Genomic DNA, 22,084 nt, shown 5'->3' on the forward strand with positions numbered 1-22,084 from the left:
ACAAACGCTCCTGCAGTGATTGTGAAGCTAAATACATTTACTGCATTAATCAGAGATTTTCAAGTTTCAGTAAAACAAGCAAGAACTTTTCAAATTAATGTTTGCCATTTAACAAAAAAAAAAGTTATTTATCATGCTGAGCTGTTCTCTGAATCCTGACAGGACTACAAAGATGGCGGACACGACAGCTGCTTGAGTAAAGTCATTAGCTGCACAGTGAAAAGTCAGCAGAGGTCATGAAGCTTCAGCGTTGGATGTCTGAGGCGAACGTAGGATAATGAGACAGGAAATGAAGCCCAGTGTGGCTTTAAAACCTTCTGCTGGATCACAACAACAAACAGCTTCCTCCTCTCCCTCCTCTCTGAATTTCATCCCCGGTCTAGTTAACTCTGCTGAAGGAGGAATATTAAGATGGATGGATGAGGCAGAGAGGAAGCAGCGCACACATGGAGGAGAAAGAAAACAGTAAATGAAGAGCGATGGAGGAGTGGACGATGTCATTTCTGCACACAGAGGCGGCAACGTCCAATCACAATCTGCTCCCCGCAAGAACAAAGAGGAAAGAGAAGAAGAAAGTCTTTCCAGAATCAACGCCAGGAGGCGACCACAGCGACGTGGCGATGGACTGAATGACGAACAGAAGAGAGTTTAAGACGAATGAGGGTCGCTCTGGAAGTGCGGCAGGTAAGTGGTGTCACAGGAAGATGGATTTCTTCAACGATGAAAGATGAGAAGTGAAGAATCAGCCGCTTCTGTGGCTCAAACGTGTCGAGTGATGAACTCGAGGTGATTAATTTTTTGTCACGTTTGATGAAGATGAATAAACGACAGCTTTGCGGCTGACGGGAGAAGAATCTCAGATGTCTCGTAACTCTTTCGTCCCTCAAACTCGTCTCTTTAAATCACGCTAGCTGACACTTCCGCAACATTCGGCTGTTAGCTCTGAGCTCAAAACTGAATTTTCTCTCCTGCCCAACAGTTTCCTGTCGTTAAACTTTGTTAAATCAGACAAATGAAAAACATACGAAGGAAGCGAGAGTCACAAACGCTGCGAGGCGGAGACGAGCGGAGGTCCGGCTGGCAGAGTGACGCTGTGATCGCGCCGTGTTAGCATCCTCCGCTGCGCCGCTGTCGGACATTAAATATTTACAGGCAGCGCTAATTAGAGGAGGCACAGAGGGTGGACACACACACACACACACACACACGCACACACGCACACACGCACATGTTTGTGCTTCTATCATTGTGAGGACACTCATTGACACAATGCATTTCCTGCAGCCTCAACCATCAGGCCTGACCCTAAACCTGAACACCAAGTCTGGACCCTCAAACAGCGCTTTGAAGGTCTGTCTGACACACACACACACACACACACACACTCTCCTCCCTCCCGACCTTTGGAGGAGCTCTGGTTGAAAGTGCACACACACCATCTTCTCCGTCCACCGAGGCTCTGAATTATTCCTGTTTGATGAGAGCAGCAGACAGCTGCTGAACTCTGCTGGTGAAATAGTCGGTTAATGGTGGAAATATTGTGAATCACAATAATGCCAAAGCATATTTCTGTCTGTCTGTCATCAGAGACAAAGAAGAAGCAGCTTCAAGTCTTCGTCGTCCTGCAGAGACGGATCGACTGTTCCCAGAAACCTCTGAGAGTGACTTATTTTGCTCCATAATGTGTCCTCTTCGTCCACAGTGTTTTAAAGGAACGACTGAAGGGTTAACTCCAGCTGTTTATCTCCATCAACCAATCAACTCGAGTTCACAGGAACGTGCATTAATTGGCATTTCTTCCTCTTTTATGGAAATGTGATGAAGACTTGCTCTACGTTTGGATGGAAGCCCGCCGAGTGTTCGGCTCATCCTGCACTGAGCTGGGAATCGTTCAAAGTTACGTAGAGGACAAGTCTTTGTTTTTGATGCTGAAGATTTTTGTGCAACACACAACACATTTAATGAACCCTTTAAAGCTGGATTCAGCCTGAACAGGAAGCTTTATTGCTGTAGCTTCGATCCGGTCTGAGAGCTCACACATTTCCTCCAGTGTCTCTCCTTCGTCCTCTTCTCAGTCTCAAACTTGACAGGACGTTAATTTGTCTTCACTCTCCTCGTCCACTTGCTTCTTTCCGTTGATTCAGTGTTTAATTGCTCCGTCTCTGCCTCCTCCCTCTGACTGACTTCCATCCTGACAATCCAGGTGAAAGAAAAGGAAGTTAAAAATAGATTCACATCCCAATGAGAGCTTCATAATATTTCCCTGTGTACAGCGAACGCACCGTGTGGAAGAGGTTACAGTCATTATGTGCACAGGAGTCCTTATTCCCCGAGCTGTCAGCACATTTACGGTGAGAGGAAAGCAGCGGAGAAGGGGAGGACTTGTCAGCCGAAAGCGGCGGTGCTAGCGTTAATGCTAGGAGACGGGAAAGAGGCAGAAAAGACAGACGTGTCAATCGAGAGACATTCTCCGTTAATCACATGTGTCATTGAGGAGAAGGGCTGCCATTTTCCCAGACTGCACTGCAGCAGAAGCAGCGGCTCCGACGGGAAGGCGATGATTACCGTCCTCCTCCACTCGGACCGAGTCGGCCGGTAATGAAGAGTCCGGCTCTTATCTGCTAACAGGCGCAGGATAACCCTTCAATTAACCCGCGTCGAATAAACCCGAAAGTAACAAATTCTTAATCCAGATGTGACTGTGGAAGAAGTCTCAGTTTTCTGTCGCCGAGCGGCGTCTGAACTTTAAACTCCACCGAGGACAGAAACGTCAGAGTCTCTCTGCAGCTTCAGACCTGGAGAGGAGCTGTTCAATGAGTCGACTGTCGGAAACCACCAGAACTTTATGCCATGAAGTCCTTCAGTCTGCTTCAGCTGCAGAGCTGCGACTTTCTCTCGCTAACTAAGAACGCCGGCTACTTGAAGCCAAACTGAAATTTGAATTCTGTTCATTGTACATGTGAAGAAAATACAAACTGAGAGTGCAGTGACTGTGGACACACTGCATGAGTGGAAGCTGCCTGAGCTTCAGGTTTCTGGCTGGTTGCTGCTCATGACAGCGGCTGACTGTGTTTTCTCCTTGTTCAACAAGCAACAACTGCTTTTAAATTTGTCTTTCCCTCAGTAAGTAAAGCGACTTGGCTTCCACTCAGAAACAGGAAGTTAGGTTGCCTATCTTGCAAACATTAGCACTGATTCCAGACCTGCTGATGGAGGTTATTGATTCACTGTTTGACAGAAAATTGATTGGAAACCGTTCTGTCCTTGGTTTCAGTGATTGTTGCTGTAAAATCATTTCATGTTTGATTTGCTGCTTTTCCTCTGAATTGTCAGGAAGGTGTGGATTTAAGGGGGAACTATGGGTTGAACCCAGACGCAGACACAAGTGATGAAGAAATAATTAAGCAAATTTATTAAAAACAAAGATAAAACAATGAAAACCATGAAACTATGACTACAAACACACTGTGGGAAAAGGAGTCACACAACAATGAAACAACACAGAGAATGAACACACATGAACACAAGACACATCAGAGCTCGAGACGAGACTGTGGATAACTGTCAATGAATAAAATAAACAGAAAACGCTCCCGAAGGAGGAAAACACAAAGGCTATGACAACAGAACTGACTACTGAAAGAACTAGACAAGAAAAGCGAACAACTCAAAATACACTCCAAAAAACGGAGGAACAGGAACGTAATTAAAAAAAGTAATCAAACAGAAAGTCGCTCTTAGCGGAGAAAACAAATCAGCTAAACTAGAAACTACGAAAGGAAAACAGAAACTAGGTTATTAAAGTTACAAACAAAAAAAATAATGAGGAATTAATGGCTAACGAATGAATGCTGTGGCAAAGGGAAAAGACTCGTGGCTCGGGTGAATCGACAAATGGACAAAGACACACTCACATAAAACACGACAAGAACAAAGACATCAGAACGAAGAAACACTCACTATGAGACTGTGGCTATGGCAATGGAACGAAGACAACAAGGGAGCACAGACATGGACAAGGAGGACGCAACGAAACACTTACTAAGGAACTATGGCTTTGGCTATGGGGAGGGAAATGCAGACTGCTAGGTGACGCAGACAAAGACAAAGACTGGGGGGAAGACACGGACTTAAACACACAAGGAGGAAACACTAATGACACACAGGTGGAAACAATCAGACAGTCACAAGGGAAACACAGGAAGTAAAGTAACCCAAAGACACATAACATGAACCTTCAAAATAAAACAGGATGTGACAAAAACCAGGCAAAGACAGCACACAATGGAAAACTTAACAAAACCCGGCGTGCACGGCACGGGTCAGGACATGAATGATCTGAATGATCTGAATGTGTCTGTAATAATGTGGAGCTTTGGACTAAACAAACACTGTGAAGGCGTCACTTTGGCCTCATCATCACCACATTTCTCACTATTTTCACGATGTTTCCAAACCGAACGATCGATCGATTAATGGAGGAAATGATCAGCAGATTGATCCAGAATGAAAAGTGATGAAACTGCTACTTTGATCCGTCCGGTGTTGAACTCACTCGTCTCATTTGGTTTTTGTATCCGCAAACAGTCAAGAAGGTAAATCTATATCGTGATCACTGGATCCATATTCATCACTTCCTTCTCTCTCCTGCGTCAGCACCTAATAATCCAACTGTTTGACCAAATGTTCAGTTAATGAGCCTGCAGGTTGATTTAAAGCATTAAAAAACGTTTAATGAGGAGGGAAAAACACGCTGGAGTTTTTAATCTGCCGTGTTTTTACATTTTCATCCTGCTTCACATCACATTGTGTTCATCGCTGCGGCTCTCTCAAGTGTTTCTGATGATGATAAACCTGTAAATACGCAGCTTTAAAGCCTCCTCTTCACCTCTCTGCGACGCTGCTGCTAATCTTCCCTCCTGCAGCTCAGACAGTAATAACTTTGGAGTAAAAAACTGCAGAGGTGAATCGGCAAACGTTTAAGTGGAGAGGCTAAAAAAATAATGATAAAAATGGATTGCCCCCCCCCCCAAAATGCTCCGACTCCCACGCCGGCTGATAAAAGTCCCGGCTTCTGCTTTCTCTCCTGGTGTAATTATCCAAACCAGTCAGATATCAGCTGCTAAATGCCAACTCTCTTATTAATCAGCCATACACACACATCATTTAGCCCGCATGTTCACACACACACACACACACACACACACACACACACACACACACACACACACATACAGATTTACTGTAAGGTTTTCATCCACGTCGCCATAGTAACAGAAAACAACAAAATGAAAATCGCGAGCAATAGCCATAAAATGACACAAAGTTCCTCCATGACCGTCTTAGCCTTTCACCCCGCCTCCTCTCTCTCTCCCTGTCCAGCTCAGCCTCGCTCGCCCACATTATGAAACGACCCATTAAGAGGAATCAATCTCTCTGATGTTGTTTGCCTCGTCGTGCGGCTCCGACAGCAGCCGAGCAGTAATACCTGAGAGGACGGTCATTAAAGGGATTATGGGTAAAACGAGGGGCTGCGCCGCAACACTCAAAAAGCCATAATGACGGGGCGGACCGCCCCCGAGGGCGCCGTGACTGCGACGCCGCGGTTAATGACGCGGCGTGATGGAGAGGAGTTTCATCAACAACTTCGTTTTGTTTGCTGCAAACAACAAACACACCTGAGCAGAAATCTGCTCCTGATAGATGATCAGAAGAAACGCGTGGAGACGATGAAGACGAGCGCCAACCGACACATTCAGTCCTTCCTGAGCCGGACGAAGCGAAGGGGAGCTGCTGTTTAACTGCTGGTGCAGGGGAGCTGCTGTTTAACTGCTGGTGCACAGATTCAGGTAGAACACATAGATGACATAGAGATGACTGCAAAAACACACAGACTGATCCAGGCTGAAGCAAACAGGCTGCAGTCACTGCAGCTACTCAGACAACATGAACTTTCTGTCTGTTCAAACGGCCTCTGGGTCAGAATATGACCCCCGACCAATCGCAGCTCGCCGTCTTTCACGATGTGCGTGATGTCGTCAGGAAAGCGATGCTATGAACTGACTTCTGGGAACAAGAATGCGGTCTGTCTTATGGTGAAAGCCGAGATGTTCGTTTGCAGCCCAGATGTTCAACTGTGACGCTGCAGCAGCATCAAGAGAGACAGAGCGTCTCCGGCGTCTGTCAAACCTGGAATTCAGACTTCATCACACGTAAAATCTAAATATGAGCGAAGACAAGTTGAGTCACGCTGTCATGGATGAATGCATGGACATTATGAAGAGTTCAGGAGTGCTATCACGTCAGCTTCTGTTCATTTCTAAAGACTGTCAATTAAAACAGGGCAGTGACTGATAAAACTCTGTGACGTGAGAGGAAACTTCCAGAAGACCTTTAATGGTCACAAAGAACGTGCTGTGACTGTGTTTTGCTGAGCCAATCAGAGCTTTGTATGTTGGATTAAAGTTGGGGCGAGTCTTTCCTTCCCCTCGTCCTGTGCACAAACGCCTCTTGCTGCTGATTGGCTGGAATAGTGCCGTGTGGCTTGATATCGGAGATGTCAACAATCTTTCTCCAGAATGACCCTCCCCTCCTCTCAGACTGAGCAGGTCTTCTTCCTCGGCCCGAGCCACAAAGTGCGGATGAGATGGACGAAGCTGCTCAGCATTAAAATCAACATGGTCCCACAGCTCACCATGATAATCCGGGACCTCTTTGCACCGCGTCCAGATGTCCGTACTTCAGGTACATGTGGAGGTGGAGGTCCAGGTCCAAAAAGTCTGGAAGAGCCATATCCGGAAGTTATTTCGTGCCGTTCTCGTGAACAGGAAGTCAGAAGTTCTGCTGACTCTGAACTTTTTTTGCCGTTTGCACCCAGAGAGGAACTTTAACTGGAACGAATGGGGCTCCATCTTAAGCCCGTTGTTATCTACGTTTCCCCCCGCCACCCATAAAGACCCTCAAAGACTCAGGACATCTGTCATCATCTGTCATACGCTTTCTTCTGTGTCATAAATGTTCAGAGCTGCAAGCCCCACCCCCAAAGTTCCTGTACTTTTGGAGCAGGAACCCTGAGCAGGGACTTTTTGGGGGGTAAACACACCCCTGGTTGCTACGAACCATCAGTTTCTAACACGGAAACTCATCCGCCCTGTTTTTCTCTGGTTCCTCTGATGACGCCACAAACACACAGGAGCTCCTTGAAAGAAGAAGGCACAAATGACCTGTCTGCTCCATCTTCCTCCGTCTGTGTCTCTCCTGACACTGTAATCTGTTGGCTCGATACACAGGAGACTTATGGAGCAGCTCCTCAGTATGTTGTGGGAAGCAGCGGGGAGGGCGGAGGCGTCGTGGCAGGTAATGAAAGCGAGATTCATCAGAATAAAGAAGTGGGAAGTTCAAGAGAAAGAGCGAAGGAGACCTGCAGAGAGATTTATGAAGGAGACCCGTTAGACCGAGTGGAAGAAAGCCAGGAGATAAGATCTCGTACGGAAAGCAGACGTCTGACGGACTGGCGGAGCCCGACTGGATCTGAACAAACTGAAGCAGCTTCTGTTTCTCGTCAATGACACGTTTGACGAAGAGCGATCGACACAATCTGCTCGACAGTAAACTCTGAGCAGCTGTCAGCAGAGCTGCAACCATGTCTTCCAGCTTCTGAGAGAATGAAAAGCTTTTATCAAAGGTCAATAACAAACTTTTAGGTTCTTTTATACAACCGCTCGATTGCCATGAAGTCCACTGTGGATATTCACGGTCAGCAGGTGATGAATTCTACTGTTACAGGTGACCCATCACCTGTCCTTCATGGCTAGCTTCACGGGTTAGCCTCATACTGAGAACAGCTACTGCAAATCATCAGTATGTTTGTTCTGTTTAACACAGTAAAACAGCTCCATCACTCACAGCAGCATCTGCAGGACATCAGCTACAGCTGCCAAAACTGTTCAACATAAAATCCATCTCCAAAAACAGCACATGACCAACAGTGATTACAGCTGCACGTCATCCAGCAACATTAACACTGACGGTTTGGCGGCAGCCCTCCTGGTCAGACGCAGTCCAACCTCGTACAATCCAACATGCTGTTCTCTTTTCTGCCACCAGGGGATGCACAGGAGCATCTCCAGCACTGCTCTATCTGCATCTATCAGCGAGGAGTCAGTGATCAGAGGGAACACACCAAGACCCGGATACAGCGAAGTCATTCCTTCAACCATCTGCCAGACTTTCTGAACACGCAGCATTTCAAAGACTAACGACAGGCTACAGATGTGTTCATTTTTCTGCGACGAAATATTCAAGCTTTACATTGTGCAGGTAACCCAGACAGTTCTCTTCCTGGTTATTTGGTGATTGTAATCACAGCGGCCCTGAGCGAGCAGTGCTGCTAGCAGCGCAGTCGTGGCTTCTTCTCTGCCGCACAGTGTTTTTTATTGCTCTTTTTCCCGCTTCAGGAGCATCTTTGGCTGCTTTTTAACTTCCTGTTGTATTCACAGCTTTGGTCTCTGGTTGGAGTAACATAATGTGAGCCCTCCTCTCCTGCCTCAACTCGTTCGATACTGGATTTCCACAAAGTTAATGAACTACATCTGGACCCGTCCTCCGCCTTCAGCCACGTGAGACCAGCATTTCAGCTACTGCTCTAACTGAACGCGAGCGCCGATCGCGCTGCTGCGTCCTGCACCGTCCATCCGTCATCTATCGCCGCTGATCCTGTGCAGGGTGACGGAGCTGATCCCAGCTGACACTGGGCGAACACTCACGTTCACACCTGCAGGTGAACACACTGCTGCAGTCGCCACGAGTCAATGAAGCTTCTTCAGATCTTTTTTGCAGATTACTGAGCACTAATCAAGACAAGACATTACCAGTATTACTTGTATACCTGCAAGGTGCAACTTGGACTAAGACAAGGAGAACACTTTCTTATAATAGATACAGCTCTTCCCATTTTGGGGGCAATTTTGTTTACGTGACTTCACCAGAACAAGTCCTCATCAAGCAAAATGCATTCAGTAAGAAACCTCCAACTACTGAAAACAACCTGGACCTTATTTGTAGCATTAAATACGACCATTTACTCCCCCAGACAACTTTGGTGGCATTTGGAGTCATTTTGAAGAAATTAGCCCCAGAGGAGCGGCGCGTATATCCGTATAATGCGAGTACTCGGGGCATCCATGCGCAGCCTCTATATAACGCATAATCTGCTAAACTCGTTCATATTCCAATATTTAGTTATGATATGCTGGTGCTATTCCCCTCTGAGCCCGTGGTGGCATGTTATCAACATCCAGCGTCTCTAGACAACTACCTCTGACGTGGATGATGTCATTACTGAACGCCGCGCGCTGCGAGCAGCCAGCCACAACACGGCTGACTCTGCGGCGGTCGGCTACGAATACGCAATAACGAACCACAGCTGTGCCAAACTACTACTAAACTAGCCGACCACCAGCGGATATACGGATATACGCGCCGCTCCTCTGGGGCTAATTTCTTTAAAACGACTCCAAATGCCACCAAAGTTGTCTGGGTGAGTAAATGGTCGTATTTAATGCTACAAATAAGGTCCAGGTTGTAAAAAACCAAAGTTATCCTTTAAATAATTGCCAGCGTCACAGAAATAGCTTCTATTATGACGAAGACAGAAGCTCCAGTATGAATCGATGCATCATGTCTTATGTATATAATGTGATATATATCTGCTGCATGAACAACAACAACAACCCCTGGATTACTTTCAGTGGCAGCATTTATGAAATTCAGTGTTGTATTTTAAATAAAGTTTTGTACAATATATGCCTCTGATCTCCAATCAGTCAGACCGTGTTCACTCTTTTTGAACTTTAGCATTAGATGTGAGTCATAAAGCACAGAATCGTCCAGTATTGATGAAAGATGAGCTGACACACCTGAAGTACTTCCTGATTGTACGGCAGGTCTGGTATTCCACTTTATTACATTATTCCACTCCAGTTCTGCTACTCAGACATTAGCATTAGCTTTTAAAACAATCAATTTGTCATTTTAGGGCGAATTATTTCCTTTACAATAAATTTCTCTTTAATTAGTTGAGTGGTAGCAGAAACCTCATTTCATAAATGATTAATGATGAGATTAAGGAAGTCAGGCATGGAAATATTGATCCTGGAACAAAAATGCGAAAGAGAAAGGAAAGAAAAGTAAAACCAAGAGAAGAGAAGAACCACGTTGAAACACGGGAACAAGGTTCACGTCAGCCAAAGACATTTGAATTTGGAGATAGAGGAACAATGAGAAGATGCGGAGGAAGGTGTCGCTTGGTTTCCCCGAGCGAGAGGCAGAAGATAAGCGGAGTTAGAGCGAGATTACAGCAGCGCAGGAAGCAGATTACAGGTGCAGTGACAGCGTGGCAGACATAAAGCTGGATTACAGGAAGGTCTGAAACCCGAACACAGAGACAGACGCAGGAGGGGGAGCCGAGTCTCCTCCTGACATTTCTCCTTCTCCTCTTCCTCGCTGTTATCTGTCTCCTCGTCTCTGTCCCCCTCCCGTCTTCACCATCTTATTATCTGCTTTTGTGACGTCTTCCCCGTCTCACTCTCTATCTGTCTTATTTTCCTCCGCCTCTTCATCTCTCTCTGCCTCTTTTTCCACCTCTCCGTCGTTTTTCCTCGTCTCAGTCATTGCCCCTCGCAAATCGAGCTTTTGCAGGTTCAGTTAGAAGAGGTCTCGTTCAGAGTCGGGTTCTGGATTAACGCCGTTTAGAGCCGCATCAGCAGCGCCGTCCTGCTCCGTACGACTGTTCAACTCACGGGTCGATCTTTAAAAGTGAATCACTTTGAAAATGGTTAGAATGAAGCATTAAAATAAGTTTGTCCTTGCATGTTTCATTAACTGGTGAAGACTCTGACCTTTGGCGCTGTTAGCTTTCCCTGTTAGCATCAGTCGTTTCTGGACCATTACATGGTGCTGAATTAGCACGATGTCCTACATGTAGCCATTTAAATCATATTTAAGAATCTTTTGCATGCTAAAAACGTTTGCAGAGCTAACAGTAGCTAGCTACAGTTATCATTTCAGCTGACATCAATCTAAAAATCAGGAGCCTGCTTACTGATTAAAGCATTAATGTGGATTTCAATGGGAAATCTGCGTCCGTGTCTTTATGTGTGTGCTGCTGCATCGGAAAGCTTGAGGTGTGAAGTCCTCGTCAGCAGGTGTAGATGTTTGACGCCGACTTTGTGAAGGAGCGAGCTTTGCACACAGAAGCCGAGACGGAGAGAGAGGAAGACATAAGGACGGTATGTGAGGAAGATTTTGGGATATGACTTCCTGCCGGAGGAGCTCTGTTTGAGTCGCAGCCCGCCGAGGCTGCTCCGTGGTGGGGAGGCTCAGCGGATCGACGAGGGCTCAGCTGGTCCGACCGGTAGCACGCAGACGAGGGGGGGGGCAGGAACACAAAGGACAGATGGAGGGATCACAGAGGATGAAGGAGAGAGAGGAAGACAGACATGGAGGAAAGAGGCTGGAGGAGCGACAGGAAACAGAATAAACGACACAGAGATGGAGGTGTGTGTGTGTGTGTGTGTGTTTTAGGGCGGGGGCTAACCTTCCAGCAGGTCGTGAAGCCGTTGCCGTCGGCCTGTTTGGAGGAGGTGTGTTGTTCCCTCTGTCTCTTTTAACCTTTTGCATGTTTGCCTCGCTCGTCCCGTCAGTCTCAGATCTGCTCTGGCCTGACGTCTCAGAGCCGCTTCAGTCCAGAACCCCCCCCCCGCCTGCCTCACACTTCCTCTTTGTTATCTCACTCTCAGTTTTCTCCCCCCGCGCTCTCGCCTCCCCCTTTCCCTCCGTCCTCTCTCCCCTCTCTGGTCAGTTGACCCTGGGTAACAGAGAGGATGACGAGGTGTGAAAGGCTTCCTGAGGGCTCTGAGTGACAGCAGCACGCGCACGCACACACACACACGCACGCACACACACACACGCACGCACACGCACGCACACACACACACACACACACACACACACACACGCACACGCGAGCACACACACACACACACACACACACACACACACTGTCAGCGAGATGGAGACTGCTCTTTGCTTCGCCCAAAGGCTGCAAACTGCTCAGCTTCACCAGAATAGAACAGAACAGAACAGAACAGAGTAGAACAGAACAGAACAGAATAGAACAGAACAGAATATAACAGAATATAACAGAGTAGAACAGAGTAGAACAGAGTAGAACAGAATAGAATAGAATAGAATAGAACAGAACAGAACAGAACGGAACAGAACAGAATAGAACAGAATAAAGTAGAACAGAGTGGAATAGAACAGAGTAGAACAGAGTGGAATAGAACAGAGTGGAACAGAGTGGAACGCTGCTGTGCAGGAAGGTGAATTTGTGACATTCTTACAGAAGATGAACATCAGTACTTCTGTTGAGAACTAACTGTGTATCATTACAGAGCAGCATTTTCCCATCAGCCGTCAATATTTGAGGAGCTGTCGTGAGATATAAATAAAGTGCAGATAATCAGCTTTTCTCTGACTTCAGCTGAAGGAGTACATGTCTCTCTGAAGACAGAAAACACCACTCGGTGATGAAGTTCTCCCATTTTTTCTGAGAGGTGGCTGTTCTGGAAATGGTAGAAATGTGTCTGCTGAAGCATGAAGGCCTAATGTGCAGAGGGTCAGGGTGCTTCAGTGCACACTGAGAAGCAGGTCCTCTGCAGGCTCCTTCACACAGCTTGTAAATCTTCAGGTGGGCATTTGTTTTCCTTTAGCTCTGCTCCCTGCTCGAGGGGAATTAGCCTGTTAGCCACCAACGAACTCCATTAGCACGACCACCAGCTAACTGTGTAGCAGGTGGTCCGCAGAGGAGACGAGTCCTGCAGCTGATCTGCAGGTCTGGAGGACGGACACACGGCGAGTGGGCACAGCCTCGACAGATGAGCTTTATTGTCTTTGTGGAAGTTTTCAGGCTCGAAGCAGCAGCCTGATGTTTATTATGAGACAGAATTCTGGAGGCTGCATTAAGAAAGCGCGTCTGTCCGGCCTCCACAGTCTGGACGTGACAGCTGTGTGGAGAAACTCATTAACCCAAACAGGAAATGCTTCCTCGTTTATGACTGCTCCATGATTCTCTGTCTTGTAATCAGTAGGAATGCATCGTTTAATAGTTTCATAAGAGATGTAACGAGACGAGTTCAGGAAAAACGGCTAAACTAAACTAACTAAACTAAAACTGGACTAAATCCATAAAGTTTTCTAAGCGCCGCCGCGGTGAAGGCGGCTTGAATCCTGATTCGTCTGCATGTGGTTCGTAAACTGCGGAGGATTTTCTACAACCAGGAATTATCTCCACATCATCCAAATGCAACGCTCAGCGTCAGCAGGAAGTGATGTCGTGAGACGTGAGCCTTCATTCTGCTGCCTCTTGGTTTGGAGATACGAGGTTTGAACTTGCACACTGTGACTGCAGTGCGAGGTTTTAACAGCAGCTTCTCTCACAAAGGAAGACGCTCGGGGATTTTTTTTTTTTTTTTTTGGTTTGTTTGTTTGTTGAAGTTGTTGCTGCAAAATGAGACATCCATCACCGGAGAAACACGGCTCTGCCTTTCAGACCACGACGGCTGACACAGAAGTGATTCATGAAGGAGCGTTATTGAAGCTATTAGCCTAAGCCTGCGCGCGCGCACACACACACACACACACGGATAAATGAATGCACACACACACACAAACAATCGCGCTCTGGTGTGCAGATGCTCGGGTGCACACACACAGCTTTTGTAGTTTTTCTATTAATGAGCTTCCATACAGTCACACACACACACACACACACACACACACACACGATGGAGGCTAATGTTAAACCAAATTACATATAATTATGCAGCCAAATGTAATTCTCAGTTACAGATGGAGGGAGAGCACCACATGCCTCCAAATGTGAACAATTAGCAGAGAACTGGCCCCATATTTCACGTCACACAGACCTTCAGCTTCTGAAGTGGCTCCGGAACGAAGACTGAGGTTTCATCTCCACACACATGAGCAGCAGCAGTTTAAACGACTTGCATGTGACTCGAAGTGTTGCATGACTGAGTTAGAGCTCGATCGTGCCGCTCTGGTGTCTTATTGGGATGATACGGCTGCAGTTCAGACTCATAAAGCTGATGATCGGTCATTTCTTGGTGCCGTCACGTCGACTCCTCCGAGCCTGTTTGAACGGAGTCAGCGTGAACACGGCGACGGTGGCTGCAGGTGTGTGAAGAAGACCGACAGTTTTTAACATCTGTTCATGATCTACGGATGAAGACTCAATAAATAAAGCGATGAAAAACATAAATAAATAGATGGTTTGTATCCTCCGCTCCACGGATGTTTTGATCTTGTTAAATTATGCGACATATGAGAAATGCGTCTGTGCGTAATTAACCAGTAATTTACGGCTCGGTTGTGAAAAGGCCTTTGAAAACGATCAGAAACATTCGGCTTGAATCAGAAGCCATCGCTCCTCTATTAGCGCTCAGTTTGCAGAGATGCGGCCTCGTTGAACATTTCTATCAAACACGTTTGTTTTGTTCGGATTTTGTTTCATTTAACGCTTGCCTGCCTCCTGTTTCCACGGCAACCAGCGGTGCAGGTTCAGGTTTTTAGAGCATTAAGGCGCAAAGAGGAATCATCACAGCGGGGGGCGAAGAAAGACAACAAGCAGAGCCCGAGCGAAGGAGAAGCAGCTTTGATGTGAGCTTTCGGGACACCAGAGGTTACATCCTCAGGTAAATCTTTTCACATCGAACGTTCTTCTTCACACCTGCAACTTCCACGCAGAGCTACCTGCGCAGCTTTGCTAGAGGAGTGTCTGAAGCTTCCACCTGTGTCTGTTTTACATTTCACTGAAATCTGCTTTTCATGTCGTCTGCTGGCTGTTAGTGGGCCGACCGTACCTGCTGACTCCCTCCCTGCTGACTCCCTCCCTGCTGACTCCCTCCCTGCTGACGGTGCAGCAGCGACAGTTGATAAGTTACCGTGTGCTCGTTCGACCTTCATCAGAGGTGATGCAGAGCGTCTGAACCTGCAGACAGGTAAACACAGGTGTCGACACGCTCCTGCAGCCTGTTCCTGTAAGTCGACTCTGATCAAAAGATAATATCTGAGAGAGAAAGACTCCGCTGACCGGTGACGAAGAGTAAGTTTCACCACAAACTGCAGTGATGACAGAATCTTCAGCGTGGAGACTCTGAGACGCCGTCAAAGACTGAACTCACTGTACTGAAACTACAAACCTGATCCTGAAAGACTGGACTCATGAGGATCATGTGATCTTCCAGTTTGGTAACGGTAGTTTCTAATGAAGGACTTGAAGAAATCAACTCTGATCTGAACTTTGAAGTAAAGCAAAGTGAATTCTAACATTATTCTAATTCTTAGAATAACAATTTTTAATTATTCTAACTAATTCTAATTCACATCATGTTGACACTCCTGGTGCATCAGGCTGCTGAACACCATGACACCGTCCTTCCAGTGTGGTCGTCCAGAGAGACTTTTTACCTCATGGCTCTTTTATTTTGTTTTAACTCTTCCTTCATTTTATTTTAATATTCCTCGTTTTCATTCTGTTGCTTTTTGCTGTTGCAGTGAGCAGTTTGTGTTGGACGCTGCAGGAGGCGAGACAGCAGGACACGTTTGTCTCTGTGCTAAGCTAGGCTAAACATATTATAATATTACAGTGAAGAGAAGAAGATTAAAGATTATGCGCCTCCTCTTCCTCTGTGCCTGAGGTGAAGAAGACTGTCGTCACCTCTGGTTGCTCCTCCCACTTCTTCCTCTTCAGTTCAGTCTTTTCTCCTTTCCTTTTCCTTTTCCTTTTGGAGTCTCTTCCTGTCTTCAATCTTCCTCTCTGCTCTCTCGGCATCGTCATGAAACCGTGAAACCACGCAGAGACTTGGCAGCGGACACACAGGAGTCGCCTGCAGCGCCGAGGCGAGAGGCCGAATCTGAAAATCACATCAGAGCCGGAGAGCCGGTGGACTGCAGGAGGGTCCGGCTCTTCACAGACCTCAGCTGAACCTCAAAGATTCAGGGCTGGTTAGGACACCATGCAACATTTGAGGAAATGTCAACATCAGACGCCACATCGGGCCAGAAACCGTCCGGTCGGATGGAGACGAGTGTTGGGAAATCTCTGTGACAAGAAGACAGCTCCGTCCTTCATCGCCTCGTCATCTCTGTGGATACAGCACTCAGGATCATCATCAACAGGATTAACCCGACTCAAACTTTGAACACAGTGATGTGTCATCTGACAGGATGATTGCTCATTAAATACATGCAGACCTGCATTAGAGCTAATTACCCACAGAGAGTGTCCGTTACTTCACCAGCGTCCCACCACAGCGACATCACACTCAAACCAACACCTCGAGGACAAACAGCAACACCTGTCCACCGTTTATTTCACCTGAAACACCTGCACGGCATCCTGAGCCATCAGGTGAAGCAGTCATTCACTGAACACACCGTGTGTTCATCTTTCACCTTCATACCAGCACGTCGCTCATGATGACATCATTTAAAGAACTTAATCTCTGTCACAGTGGAACGCAGGAACCAGATCCGCCATGATGTTCTTAAAGTGCAGGTTCTTCAGGTGAGCTCTGAACCTTCAGGTTGGTCACTCCTGGACACGTTTCTCCCACAGCTCCCGAATGCAGCATCTCGCTCGAAAGAGTCCCAGTGGGATTAAATAAAGGTTCAGTCCAGACCAGCAACTGAGACGGACCAGGAAGTGGATCTGAGACCTGGTTCAAGTCTGAAAAGCTCAAAGGTGCAGAAAAAGAAAAACACCAGGTTTACCTGCGGCTGCAAGGGAGGATGTGCAGCGTGAGGGGCAACAAGAGGTCACACACACACACACACACACACACACACACACACACACACACACACACACACAGGTGCATCAGTCTAACACTGTGATCTGAATCCTTGTGAACACATGCTTCTGTCTGTGAGGATTAGAAAGTGTATCATTTACCTTAAAAGGTCAACGCATTGGACTACACACACACACAAGCACGCAAGTACACACGCACGCACGCACACACACACACACACACACGCACGCACACGCACGCACACAGTCTTTATGAACACGCAGCTACAAAGAACAGAAAAAGGAAAAGACGCAGCTTCCTAACTGAGTTACTCATAAACCTGAGATCAATGAGTTGTTGTGATCAGTAAATATGATCCAATCAGAAGGATTCTTCAGCTGTTTGTTCTGAAAGCCTCGTCTTTCCTTCATATCTTCATGTTTGTGTCTGCAGCAGCAGGAAAACTGTGGAGGCTTCGACTCTTTCAGTCACTTTCAGTGAAAAGCAGCTTCAGCCGTTTGATTGAAGACGCGTCAAAAAACACATTTTGAGAGATTTTAAAACGGAAACTTTGACAAATAGAAGTAAACTTTAAGGTGCTGGAACGTTGTTGTGCAGGATTAGTTAATAAAATGTTAAATAAAATGGGCCAATCATAGATGAGCATGCATCAAAGTCAAAGTCTTTGAAGAAACTTGTCCGTGTACGACACCCAGAAAGTTTGCTAATTTACTTGCTAAATGAAATAAAAAGGAAAAAAAGTGAATGATAACAAATGATGGTGAAAAGTGTCACTGATTAATGTCCTCTGATGGGCTAATTGATTAAGCAGCTAATTGTTTCTGCTCAGACTGTGACTCAGTGCTGTTTAGTTTGATCCGCCCACTTTGTTTCAGCCTGACCTTCAGCCTGATTAGCTGTCGGGACTACGTTTCCCAGAAGACACCACAGAGTGTGTCTGAACTCTCAGTGGAGAGGAGACAAAGGGAAGGAGTTCTCACAACAGGGACTGCGACAGAACCGGTCTGAGGAGTCCTGGTGGTCCGGTGGTCTGCGGTGCAGAGGACATGTCGGCGTCTCTGGTCTGATTCTGGACGCTAACTTTAGCTGCATTCTCCGAACACTTCCTGTCTCTCTCAGCTCTGTCTCGCTTTAGTTGCGTCATTTTACTCAGAGCAATGCAGCAGCAGCAGCATGGCAGACTTCACAAACTGAGCTGTCTGAAAATGACCACTGAGGTAGCTGGTGAAGGTAGAGGAGGAAGAGGACGAGGAAGGGGAGACTCTGTCGGCTGCTTCAGTTCCAGAACTGACGACTAAACTAGACCAGTTTGAACCGACGTCCTCTGCTGCTAACACGCTAAACCAGGGTTAGGGTTGTTAGCATTATTGAAGCTGTTAGCCTTAGTCTGTGTGCACACACACACACACACACACACACACACACGGATAAATGAATGCAAACACACAAACAGTCGCGCTCTGGTGTGCAGATGCTCGCGTGCACACACACAGCTTTTGTAGTTTTTCCATTAATGATCTTCCATACAGTCAAAGTCACTCACACCTCACACACACACACACACACACACACACACACAACACACACACACACACACACACACACACACGGAGGCTGGTGATTGTGTAATGATGTTACAGAGAAAAGTGTGACTGTTGTAAATCATCGTTGTAAAACTGGATTCATTTTTAGCTCTGACCGGTAACTGAAGTGGGATTATGCAACCTAACACACACACACACACACACACACACAGTCAAACTGCAGTCCTCACACCGCCTCTGGTCCCAGACTCCAATCTCATCTTCACCAATCTTCTCCTCTCTCTCTATTTCTGTCTCTCTCTCTCCCCCCCTCTCTGTCACTGTCTCTTTCTCTCCCTCTCCTCTCCCTCCCCCCTCCCCTCCTCGCTCCCTGTCCTCTGTTGCCACGGCAGCAGCGTGAAGAGGAAAAGAGGAGTGATGGAGGAGGAGGAGGGAGCGTCGCAGGAGGACCGGGAGGCGGCGGAGGGCAGAAAATGTCATCTCAGTCATGTTGATGACGGACAGAAACAGAATCTGATGTGATGTTTGTACGTTTGCTGCCAATAAAGGTTGCTGAATTGAAACTGAATGCATTTCCAGCAGGAGAGACGTTGAGGGACACAGAGAGAGAGGAGCTGGATTACATTTTGTCTGCTCATTTTCTGTCTTTGGCATCACACACACACTTTATAACAACACTGTGTTTCAGTGTGTGTGTGTGTGTGTGTTTGCAGGTATGAACACACCACAGCACGCAGCATCAAACACACACGACGCTCAGCTTCACGCTCAGCTTCTCGCTCAGCGGTGAAACCGGGCCTCAAGCTTTTTCTTTTGTGTTTGGGCGTCTGCTGTTTAGTATCGACACAACCGAGAACTCAAGACTTTCAGTCTGGCCTTTGGCAGCCGCACACACACTCGCAGCTTTCTGAGCATCCGTCTTAATAATTCATCACCAAATCGAACGTCCGCTGGGTATTTAAACGCTTCTCTCCTACGCAGGCTCGAGTGCGAGTTGCTGAGATACACTTTCGGGGATTCACCTGCGTTTCCTCCGTTTCTCAGCGCAATTACGCCGACAGTCGATGCTAACTTGCTACGGCGTGTGTTGTGTTGAAATCCCGAAGCCACAAACGAGCCGAGAGTCCGGATGAAACGCTGATCACAGGTTTGATTGACGGCTTTCACAGCCGCCTGGACGAGCAGGACCACGGGGCGAACGTGGGCTCACATTTGCCAGTTTTTGAACAAACTGAAGAATTAAAAACCGTTGAAAACTAAATATATTAAGAGCATTGATATCGTGGAGATGTGTGGCTTCCTGTAGGTGTACATTTGTAGACGTGTGTGTGTGTGTGTGTCAGGGCGTTTTCCTGAAGACTCCAGGTTTCTCCTCACAGCGCTGTCTGCAGGCTACCAGCTGATCTTCAGTAATGATGGAGTTCAGACGGAGGACAGAACTCGCCTGAAGAACTCGGCACTTTCGGAGGAGCTTCACCCAGAAGCATCATTACTGCCCGTCAAACTCTACGTCGTCCAGATCTGCTTCACGTCTCGGAGCCTGTTATTCTACTCAGCGACTGTGGGTTTGTCTTGCACTGCATCGGTTTTTATTGTCCATTGTGGTCATTTTCTTTGCTTTTCACTGAAGCTGTGCAAAGAAGAACGTGTATCAGCGACTGCAGCATCAACATGAGATGCTTGAGATTTCGACAGGCGGGGACTTTCATCATGTTTGCTGCCAATAAAAGCACCAAATTCTGCACTATTTCATGCCTCGGTGCCGTGTGGATGCTGTGGAACGACGCCTGTAATGAAGAGTCATCGGTGGCTCTGTGAGGCGGGGGCGCTGATGTAAACTACTGCAGGTTTGATCTGCCTCCCGGCCACCAGCAACCCAACAACCACAGATGTGAGCAAGGTGTGAACTAGAGGTAAGATCTTAAGCCCAAGCCCGAGCCCGAGCCCGAGCCCAACCCGAATTTCGGGCCAGTCGGGCCTAAAATGTCAATCATAAAGTTCGGGTCGGGTCGGGCTTCTCTGTCGCTGACTTTTTTTTTTTTTTAAATAAATATACGTTTATAAAAATGTATACTAAAACGATACTAAACTACGGAATACTTGTTATAAAATAAATAATTTGGATAAAACAGAGAAGGCTAAACAGGAGCCGCAGAGCCAGAGCATGCTCTGCGCACGTGAACGTCCTCCTCTTAAAATTCTTCCCCTCCGCAAGTCCGCATCTGGTATCGGGGATACCAGCAGGCCAGCATCTGACCTGCTGGTATCCCCGATACGGAGCAGCAAGAAGTGAAGGATAAACTAAAGACAGGGGAATGGAAAAGGCAAACATGTACCGGTAAGAGTGAGGTGTGGAAAAGCTTCAAATTGATTGTTGAAAATGCTACAGAAACGTGCGCTGATAAAACTTGCGTCTCTGTCTATTATCCATCCGTCATTGTTCTTCTTTGTCTCTCTGCCTCTCTCTCTCTTAAAGTGCTGCGCTAAATTCTTAAGGACGTACTGCTGCTGTGGTTTATGGCCCAATTTTCAACCCGTCAAAATGACGGACGGCCTTAAATTTTTCCGTCAACTCTTAAAAAAAATCCGTCAATGATGGAAAATTGTCGGTTAATGTAACCTCTGCAGACACAGAAATATAAAAGATGTAAATGTTTATACAGTCTTGTTTAACTTAGATTTCATTACAAAAGACAGGCTTTAATTTGTTATCATAAATCACCCCTCCTCCTCCCGAGTCCTCACAAATAAAATATGAAATTTCGGATTTGCTTCGGGCTCGGGCCTGCAAATCACGTTAATCGGTCGGGCTCGGGCTGGGTCGGGCTTTAATACTCGCGGGCCTGGGTCGGGTCGGGCTGGATTTTTTGGGCCCGATCTTACCTCTAGTGTGAACCCATAAATGTCAAGAAAGAAAATGTTCTTACTCTTATTTTTTATTAATAATCAGAAAAACACGATCATAATTCAAGTTTCTGTCACTGAACTAGGACGAGCTTTCTTGTTCACTTCGATCAAACCGACAGAAACAAAATAAAACTCATCAAAACCATCTTTGTTAGTCTTTCCACTGCTCCGTCACATCATCTGGTTGGTTGATTTTTAAATATTGTGGCTCGGCTCACTGTTTTCCTGCCTCTGTCTAATGTGTAGCATGCTAATGTTAGCTAATTAAAATCATAAAACAAAGCATTCCTCAAACTGGAACTTTGACCTGATGATGGCGCTGAATCATCAGAGTTATTAGAGTTCATCCTCTGGGTACCATGAATGTCTGCAGCAAATGTAAAGGCAATCCATCCAATAGCTGTTGAGATGTTTTAGCCTGAACCAAAGTGGTGACTAAGACGGTTCGCCGGGCCGAGGGGGGACAAACGTCCTCGATGCTAAACGTCCAAACTCTGCCAACCAGAATAAATCCACAAATAACAGAGTGTCCACGAGAGTGCACTTATCTTATCTTATCTTATCTTCTGCTGTTTCTTCCACACCCTCCACACCTCCATCAGCAGCACTCAGGGCTGTGCGTCCCAGCATGCACCGGGGGAGGGAGGTTACACCAGGCCACCAATTCATCACATGGCTGAGACACACACACACTTTCACACTTTCATTCACACTGACGAGTCATTCAACCTGCATGTG

Source organism: Chelmon rostratus, chromosome 16 (genome assembly GCF_017976325.1).
Source record: "Chelmon rostratus isolate fCheRos1 chromosome 16, fCheRos1.pri, whole genome shotgun sequence".
NCBI lineage: Eukaryota > Metazoa > Chordata > Actinopteri > Chaetodontiformes > Chaetodontidae > Chelmon > Chelmon rostratus.